Source organism: Colias croceus, chromosome 13, assembly GCF_905220415.1.
Source record: "Colias croceus chromosome 13, ilColCroc2.1".
NCBI lineage: Eukaryota > Metazoa > Arthropoda > Insecta > Lepidoptera > Pieridae > Colias > Colias croceus.
Genome location: NC_059549.1, coordinates 3,110,142 through 3,119,198, shown reverse-complemented (window position 1 = coordinate 3,119,198; position 9,057 = coordinate 3,110,142).

Genomic DNA, 9,057 nt, shown 5'->3' with positions numbered 1-9,057 from the left:
ACGATCTGCCACCTGCGGTGTTCCCGAACAACTACGACATTGGGGCCTTCAAGAAAAGAGCGTATTTGTCCATTAAAGGCCGGCAAAGCACCTGTAACACTCCTTGTGTTACAAGTGTTTATGGGCGGTGGTGACCACTTAACATCAGGTGGCCCACCTGCTCTGCTTTGCTTGCTCTGACATAAAAAAAAAAAAATTAAGCTCTCTTATCTCTTTTCTAAAGGGAGAGATTGCAATTCGATTTTCTAACGAGCGTGTACCTAAACATATATGTATTTGGGCTGATCATCATATAAGCGTTTAATTGTCTAGTTTATAGTTCGCCTAAAACATTTTCTATACAATATAATAGTATTATGATGACTACATTAATCGATAACAGTTCAAATTCAAAGTAGGCCGTAGCCGAATCATTTCTATGTGGTCTAACAACGTCTCATTTAAAGAAACTGGTTCAAAACGATTAATTTTATGACTCATTGCCTTTGATTGGAAGTCAAAATGATTATAATGATGATTATTTTAAACTCTTCATTAGTTATTGGATAATAAAGTGAAGTTTGTTTTTTCTAATTGTATGATATACTAATGAGACATTATTTAATTGTATGTAACATATTTTGTAATTAAAGTTAAAAGCTTATAAAGTTTTATAGTATATGACTCTTTATTTGTTAGTTATTGGAATTTTCTATTTGAAGTGAAATGTGCGATTGAAAATAGTTTACGTTACTTTTGACGGGTTCGGGTCAAATTACTACCTACCAATTACTTATTTTAATCACAAAAAAGGCATTATTACTTTGCCTCTATATTTGCACCTTATTGTTCTGTGTTTGCACCCAAACGATGACATGTTTTGTAATCACTTATTCATTGAGTTTCCACAATACGAATAATCTCTTTCAATAATCCCATTGATAGCATTGCAACAATCTTACTAAACCTTAATAGAATAAAGCCAGTTTCACACAGATTTACAAAATCTCTTGCGCCTTTCGCCACCCCAGCCTCGATTCTAATTGAGTCCAGTCCACTCAATCCCTTGTGTCCACTTGATCATTCTCAACTCCAAGAGATCCGCTTTCAAAGGCTCGAGGGCGGTCATCCGATAAGGCTCGAGTTCTTAACCATTAGGCTATTTCCTTCAGCCCTTATTTGCAAATATTACACCACTAGAGCTTGTTTTATACGATAGTTGGGACTTCACGTGTTATTTTTCATAGCTTTGTTAGTTTAGAAAGTGTCTCTTATGTGAACCTCACTTAACCTTATTTTTGGTCGAATATAAGAGTTATTTACGCATAATTTTGTAAGGATATTATCGTTTAGTCACTGTAAGCTGTACGGGGGAAAATACCCGCCTCGTGATCGATTTTGTTCTATTTTTAAAAAGAAAACTGTTTATTAAGCATTTGAATGCCAAAAAAATAAAAATAAATGTCAACATGTCTCATCAAATTCATAAATACCTACGACATCATACATTTTATGTACTATCCAATATATATCCCATAATGAAACCTGATTAATTTCTATGTTGTCATGAAAAAAACATATCCTGAACAAAGTGCTGTGTAACACTTCTTAAATTTAGACCACGTTTCAAAGCATCATGCTCATCAACCCGTCATTCAAACTATTTAGAATTTATATCCAGAGACAAATATAAGTTCTGCAATGTTCAATTATACGCAACCATTGATGCATGGCTTTAATTACAAAAGCAAGTCTATCAAACAGGACATCACCCCAATCACCAGGCCTAATCGCGTTAATTATTGCTGTTCAAACTTTGGGCTAAATTATTTTAGCGTTTGTTTGGCTGGCTCGTGTTTGCACAATAGAATCGATAACTGGTTGTGTTGTGGTTCGTGAATAAGTGAGAGATAACTATCTATACTAATATTATAAAGCTGAAGTGTTTGTTTGTTTGTTTGAAAGAGCTAATCTCAGGAACTACTAGTCCGATTTGAAAAATTATTTCGGTGATAGCCCATTTATCGAGGAAGGCTATATATCATTACGCTAAGACCAACAGGAGCGGAGCCACGCGGGTGAAACCGCGAAGCGCAGCTAGTAATAAATAAATATGGTCGTATTTTATATAGATACAAAAATGTATGTAAAAATATTTATTTTGATACCTAGACATAAAAACTGCTTAATCAGAATTACAATAGTCATTTTGAAAATATAACTGTATGCAGCAATTTTCACAATCGAGCTTTATTTGAAAATGCTGTAAATTTTAGCAGTTTAAGAAAATAGGTATACCTACTTCTTGCAATACCTATACCTATTAGAAAATAGTTTTAAATATGACAATTGTAAATGTAAACAGTTCTCTCGAATTTGTTTACTACTAACATTTTTTACAATAAGTTTCCTTTTACCATATTACATATTTTAGGAAGAGTCACGAAATATTCCCTTATCTTGATCGCAAACACTTTCACGTTTCAACATTTCATTCTTTAGAACAGAAAGTATTACCCAACATAATATTATTGTGAGTAATATTTTGAAACAATAGCAATTTTCACAGTGTAATATTTTACGAGGTCTCCGATTGCAAAATGAAATCTGCAGCGGTGTGATACGCGGCCATGTTTGTTCAACCGCTTACTTTTAAAGCTGTGACGTGCTGTTCGAATTTTAAAATAGGAATTTGGAATGTTCTATCAAAATATTTAAAATTTTAAAAATAAACTCTGCGGTCACGATTTATATGTTACTGGCAATAAATGATTTTGTTTTTTTTTGGAGATGAGGCAGTATCAATCACAATGTCTGGCAAAATCATTACGATTTTAATAAAGGGTATTATCATTTACACGTATTTTTTTCTGGCGTCGATACGTTTCTAAAAACCACCATACCAAACACGGTTTTTATTTATTTTGAAGATTTAAATTAAATATGAAAAAAATACAGATATTTCAGTTCCATTTTAACGTCACTGACCGGGCACTCTTATTCTATATCAAATCAGAAAACGGAGTCCATTCATCTAATTATTAAATTGTGTCACAATATTCAACAACATTATACATCAAACAGAACAAAGCTATGTTCCACGAACTAATAATCAACTATTTAGATTGGTGAGGATAAAACAAACGAATTCCGAGATATGTCGTATCCCGTTTCCCTCTCAGTCACCAGACTAACTTATAATGTTCATAAACGCAACACTAACGAAGTGATGAACAAATTTTAAACGCGTGGCAATGACTAAGCGTTATTGCTAACTATAGTCTAAGATCCGGCTGCAGCATTAGTGCGCTCATCGGTTTTTTGCTGAAAACCGAATTTTTATGTATATTTATAATTAGGAGAATATATATCGACTAGGTTGCCAGTCAAAATTTGGCCGCAAGCATGTTTAATTAAAATTTTTCTAATCGATTTTTGGGAAAAAAATTCGTTCACTTGTTTTTTTTAATAAAATGTAGTCTACATCACGGCAAATGATATTAAGATTCAAAAAAATCACGGTTGCCGCTTTTAGCCTGGCCGCAACATCTTGGCAGCCTGGTGCAGACAGGTATGATTTCGATTCATTTTTACGTTCATAACGTACATTTATGAATCATATACCAAATTAAAGCTAATTTTTTTCTATTTATTATCATATATGGTTGCCTAATTAAATCCGGCCGCAAATAAGGGTTGCCGGCTGTTAAAAATTATATATATTTACGCCTATTAGTACACCGACGCATTCTTTTTATGTATATTTATAATTAGGAGAATATATATCGACTAGGTTGCCAGTCAAAATTTGGCCGCAAGCATGTTTAATTAAAATTTTTCTAATCGATTTTTGGGAAAAAAATTCGTTCACTTGTTTTTTGAATAAAATGTAGTCTACATCACGGCAAATGATATAAAGATTCTAAAAAATCACGGTTGCCGCTTTTCACCTGGCCGCAACATCTTGGCAGCCTGGTGCAAACAGGTATAATTTCGATTCATTTTTACGTTCATAACGTACATTTATGAATCATATATCAAATTAAAGCTAATTTTTTTCTATTTATTATCATATATGGTTGCCTAATTAAATCCGGCCGCAAATAAGGGTTGCCGGCTGTTAAAGATGTTGAATATTTAAGGTTGAGTGAAAGAAAATATGTCGTCCTTTTCAAAATGACAAATTTAAAAAGTAATATTGATTTAATATAATTAACAGCCGATCCTCTCTTTTTCTCGTTGTTTCGCTGCCGCACGCGAATGCGTCGGTGTACTAATAGGCGTAAATATTTATAATTTTTAACAGCCGGCAACCCTTATTTGCGGCCGGATTTAATTAGGCAACCATATATGATAATAAATAGAAAAAAATTAGCTTTAATTTGATATATGATTCATAAATGTACGTTATGAACGTAAAAATGAATCGAAATCATACCTGTTTGCACCAGGCTGCCAAGATGTTGCGGCCAGGTGAAAAGCGGCAACCGTGATTTTTTTGAATCTTTATATCATTTGCCGTGATGTAGACTACATTTTATTCAAAAAACAAGTGAACGAATTTTTTTCCCAAAAATCGATTAGAAAAATTTTAATTAAACATGCTTGCGGCCAAATTTTGACTGGCAACCTAGTCGATATATATTCTCCTAATTATAAATATACATAAAAATTCGGTTTTCAGCAAAAAACCGATGAACGCACTAATCCTGCAGCCGGATCTCGTACTACTATGCGTTTTAGCATTATAAGTTTAGACTAATATTTCTGTATGAATTCTAGAATTTCATGAACGCATTTTGACAAATACCCTAAACACACCCTTAAGTTAAAATATTTGCTACAAATTAAATTATTTACAACTTAGTTCCTATTACTTTACCGAAAAATGTAAAATTAAGTAGTTAAAATTATGAACAAATATCAATTGTTGATAATAAGCCTAATTATCTATTATATTCTGTGAATGACTTTTTATGTTTTTGACAACTTTCCTAAAAAGTCTTTAATTTTTGACTTCTGTTCTGACATATTGAACGTTTATTTAAAGTTATTCTCATGCAATCTGACAAGAATCTGACAAAAAAAAACATGCCGCTTGAGCCGACGAAGCGAAACATCTTCTATAAAGAATAATATATAATATATCCTGGCAGCATTAAAGAGATTTATTTTCACATAGACATAAAGAAAGCTTCCTCCAATTTTTTATACTAACCGGAATAAATGTTACTTCATATATTAAGATAATAACTTGAAAGTGTGCTACATTATTATGTGGGCACTTCAAAATAATTGTAGTGCAATTAAATACCATTGAAGATTTCCGTTGTTGTATAAAATATTATACGACAAAATGAAATACGCAATGAATTAGGAACAATATTTTATTTCCGATAAAAAGTAGATTAAATATTTATTCCCTATAGAGTATAGATATTAAAATTTATACATAGTACTTATACATATAAATTAATATTATAGTATTATAGAATACAATGAAATCTAGAGCAATTTCGATTTCAAATGTTTTGATTTTAATAAATAGTTGTAAAATTACGCACCAATAGGGAATATGCATAAAATTTTAAATGGCCTAAAATATTTTTTTCTCTAATACTTATTATCGTAATATTATAATGAAAAGGATTTTTTTTTATTTACTTTTTATTTAAACCCCTAAAATTATATTCAAAAAGTGCAAAATAAGTGAGCGAAATTCAAACTGCCAGAACGCGCCACCACTGGTCGAACGAAATGTGACGTCATTTGACACGACATTGTATGAATCATCACTCCATACTCCATAGTAAACACAAGGTAAACACCCACTGGACGTGTCATGTGACGTCACGCAAAGCGCGCGCACAATGGCGGCGTTTGAACTGCTTACATTTTTTAAAAGTTTTAAATTTCATTTTTAAAAATATCTAGAGTATTTTGAAGCCCATTAATATTTTTTTCTACGTTTTAACCGCTCATATGCTTTGTGCAACCACAGTTGCAAAAATGAAATACGCTAAATTGCTTCCGAAAAAAATAAAGGTAGCCTACTTTGCTAGTGCTCTGGAACGTGCGCCGCGCGTTCGACCCACCGCTATTAAAACTTAATTTATGAGTTCCGCGTGAGGAGTACTTCAAATATATTGATTGTAATCGATTGCTATTGAAATAATACTATACAAATCTGTGTTATTTTAACAATATATGATTACCATATACCTTTAAAAGTTATGAAATCGTCTAAAGTCCACTAACTTTTAAAGTCGTCTTAATTACATATTTATTACAACGGTCACTAAAATATTACTTTATAACAATAAAACACATGTTAGAGAATAATTTGGTAAGTAAACACGAGTAGAAATCAATAAAATACAACAATTACGGCATATTTTAACACTTCCTTCTAAGACACGTAAGATACAAACTAAGATATTCTCAAAATTCTGTTTGAAAGGTTGGTAGTATTGGGTAGAAATAGATGAATCAATTAGTTGTCTTTGGTTTAAATACGTAAAAATTAGACTCTGAGAGTATGAAATAAGGTTTATAATCAATTGAAATAAGAAAGTCGCTTTGCAACCACAGTTGCACGAAACAAGATTTGCGATCGTGTTATTGCAACTGTGGATGCACGGAACAAAGCAAGGGGTCATTTTTTTTTTCTGAAGCATATGAGCGGATAAAATAGTAAACTATTAATTTAAGACAAAAAAGAAAAACATGAATATTCCCCATTGTGATTTGGTCGAAGTTATTTAGATAGTAAAGTTATCAGTGTTCTCTACAATACTGATTTATTTTAAGTGTAAAGGATTTTTAAAATAAGTCATTTCCTCCATTGTTTTCAACCCAAAAATATCAATTAAAAAAGCAATTTACAAGTCACGTGCACAAACTATTCTGAAATAGAAATTGTTTTGAAGACGTATAACATTTATTTGATTCGAGATTACTATCGAGATCAAACAAGTGAGATTAATACGTGGGCGCGTGGTATGGGTTATGAATTTATTATGTTAACGATGCTCTCGTCAACGCATTAAATCATCTGACTGACCGGTTAAAAATATAAGCGACAAGGGTTTCGTATTATTTGCAATACTAAGGATAAACAACTTATAAATAATATGCATAGTCGTAAATCAAAATATTACCTACTGAATTATGTTGTGAACTCATCGCCAAGATGACTTTATTTGAAGAACTGAAACACATTTAAGTAAGTATTAAGTATTTTGCGTAAAGTGAAACATGTAAGTTTTTCAAAAGTTTTATTACAAATTGTATTTATAGTAGGTAATGTGTGTTACATATATTTTATGTTATTGATGAATGATTTATTACATATTATAATATTAACACTGAGTATATCAATTATTTTCATTACAACTATACCTCTAATAATAAGTTGAAAACAATGATAATATTAAGTTACTTTTACGCAAAAATATATCTTTATCACTTGATTAACAGTAACATAACTCAATACTATTTATGACTGTTTATATATTCCTGGCAAGAGTAATATTTTGCTTAAGCGTGAAAAATGCAATGGCTTTCTACTAAGAAAGTCTATTTTTATTAAAGTATTTTAGTCTGTACCCGCGTACCCCATTCGTTAGTTAAACTTGTCATTTTTATTAATGACACTTTTAGTTTTTTAAGTGGTAACACTGATGATATGTCTAGCAGTTTAATTAACATTTTTGGGGACGCACACATACATACGAATAAAAATATAACATAATTAATTTATGTCTAACTTAGCTGAAGCAATCAGGATGCCTTTCCTCTGTCAATATTTTAGAGACAAACATGTACTAAGATTAAAGCAACATTATTAACGAAAAACATTATTAAAAAGCTTTAAGAAAAAATAAAAGATAAAACATGCGGTACCTATTAACTGAATTCATTGATATTATTTTCCAACTAACATAATGTCTACTGCCTGCGTAATTAGTTTGAGAACAATTTCATAACTAATAAGAGATAGACTACATATTATAATATTATGTAGAAAGATTCTCATTGCGTTTAAATTTGGCAATAAGAATAAATTGGTTCTTCAAAAGCGAATTCCAATGTCCCCCTTGTAACTGCAGTAAAGAAAATAGGGCTACCCCTTCGCTTAAAAGAAACAGCATACTATGACAATTTCATGCTTATAGGAATCAGCTATGACTTTATAAGATTCGTGTATAATATAAGTATAGCTATTATTTATGTTTTGAGCTTCAAATCACTCAAACTAATATTAAAATGAAACCTCTACATTTTTTTCTATTCAGGAGATACGGCGGTATAAGTCGTTTTCAAATCAATAGCTCGCTACAACCTATAGGCCTATACATAATAATATTATATACTCAGTACATATACAACGGTGTATTGCATAAGTGACAATCACATTCCTCAGATGTTGCAGTTAAATTATTCATAGCGATGATGTAGTCTAATCGGATGGGTATTGCATGTCATCCCTAATGGGTCCAATGAGACTTCGCACGCTGATTGTAACGAGGAATCTAGGGTCAAATGAATTGACTTTGATTCCATTTCATAAGCATTTGTTTCAATAAACACCTTTTGATATGAAAGTAACTAGTAAGACGAGACAATTGTGACTTGCTTTATTTTGTGTGATATGTTTAGAGTTTTACACAAAGCTTTTGCTGTTGGAGTGATCTTATAATATTCATGCTAACAATGGAATCCTGTTCAAAATAGTGGATTTTTTTTCTTCTGATTAGCATTCTCAATAATGTCAGATTGGTTCATAGGGATTGCATAAATCAAATATATACCTACATACAATGTATATTAAGAATAATATATTTGTTAGGTTTACACAAAATATGCGATGAAAAATAACGTGTTAACAACTTCGTTAACAATTTAATAAGAATGATGTCTAATAAGTGTCTAAAGAGATATATGTCAAGGGTGTAACAACACATAATTTAATAATCCATTCAGAAGCATTGGAATTAGAACGAACAAGAAATAGCCGTAACAATATTTTGCTTGGCCATTATTATGAAAGATTCAAGCCGATTCATATGATCTTTC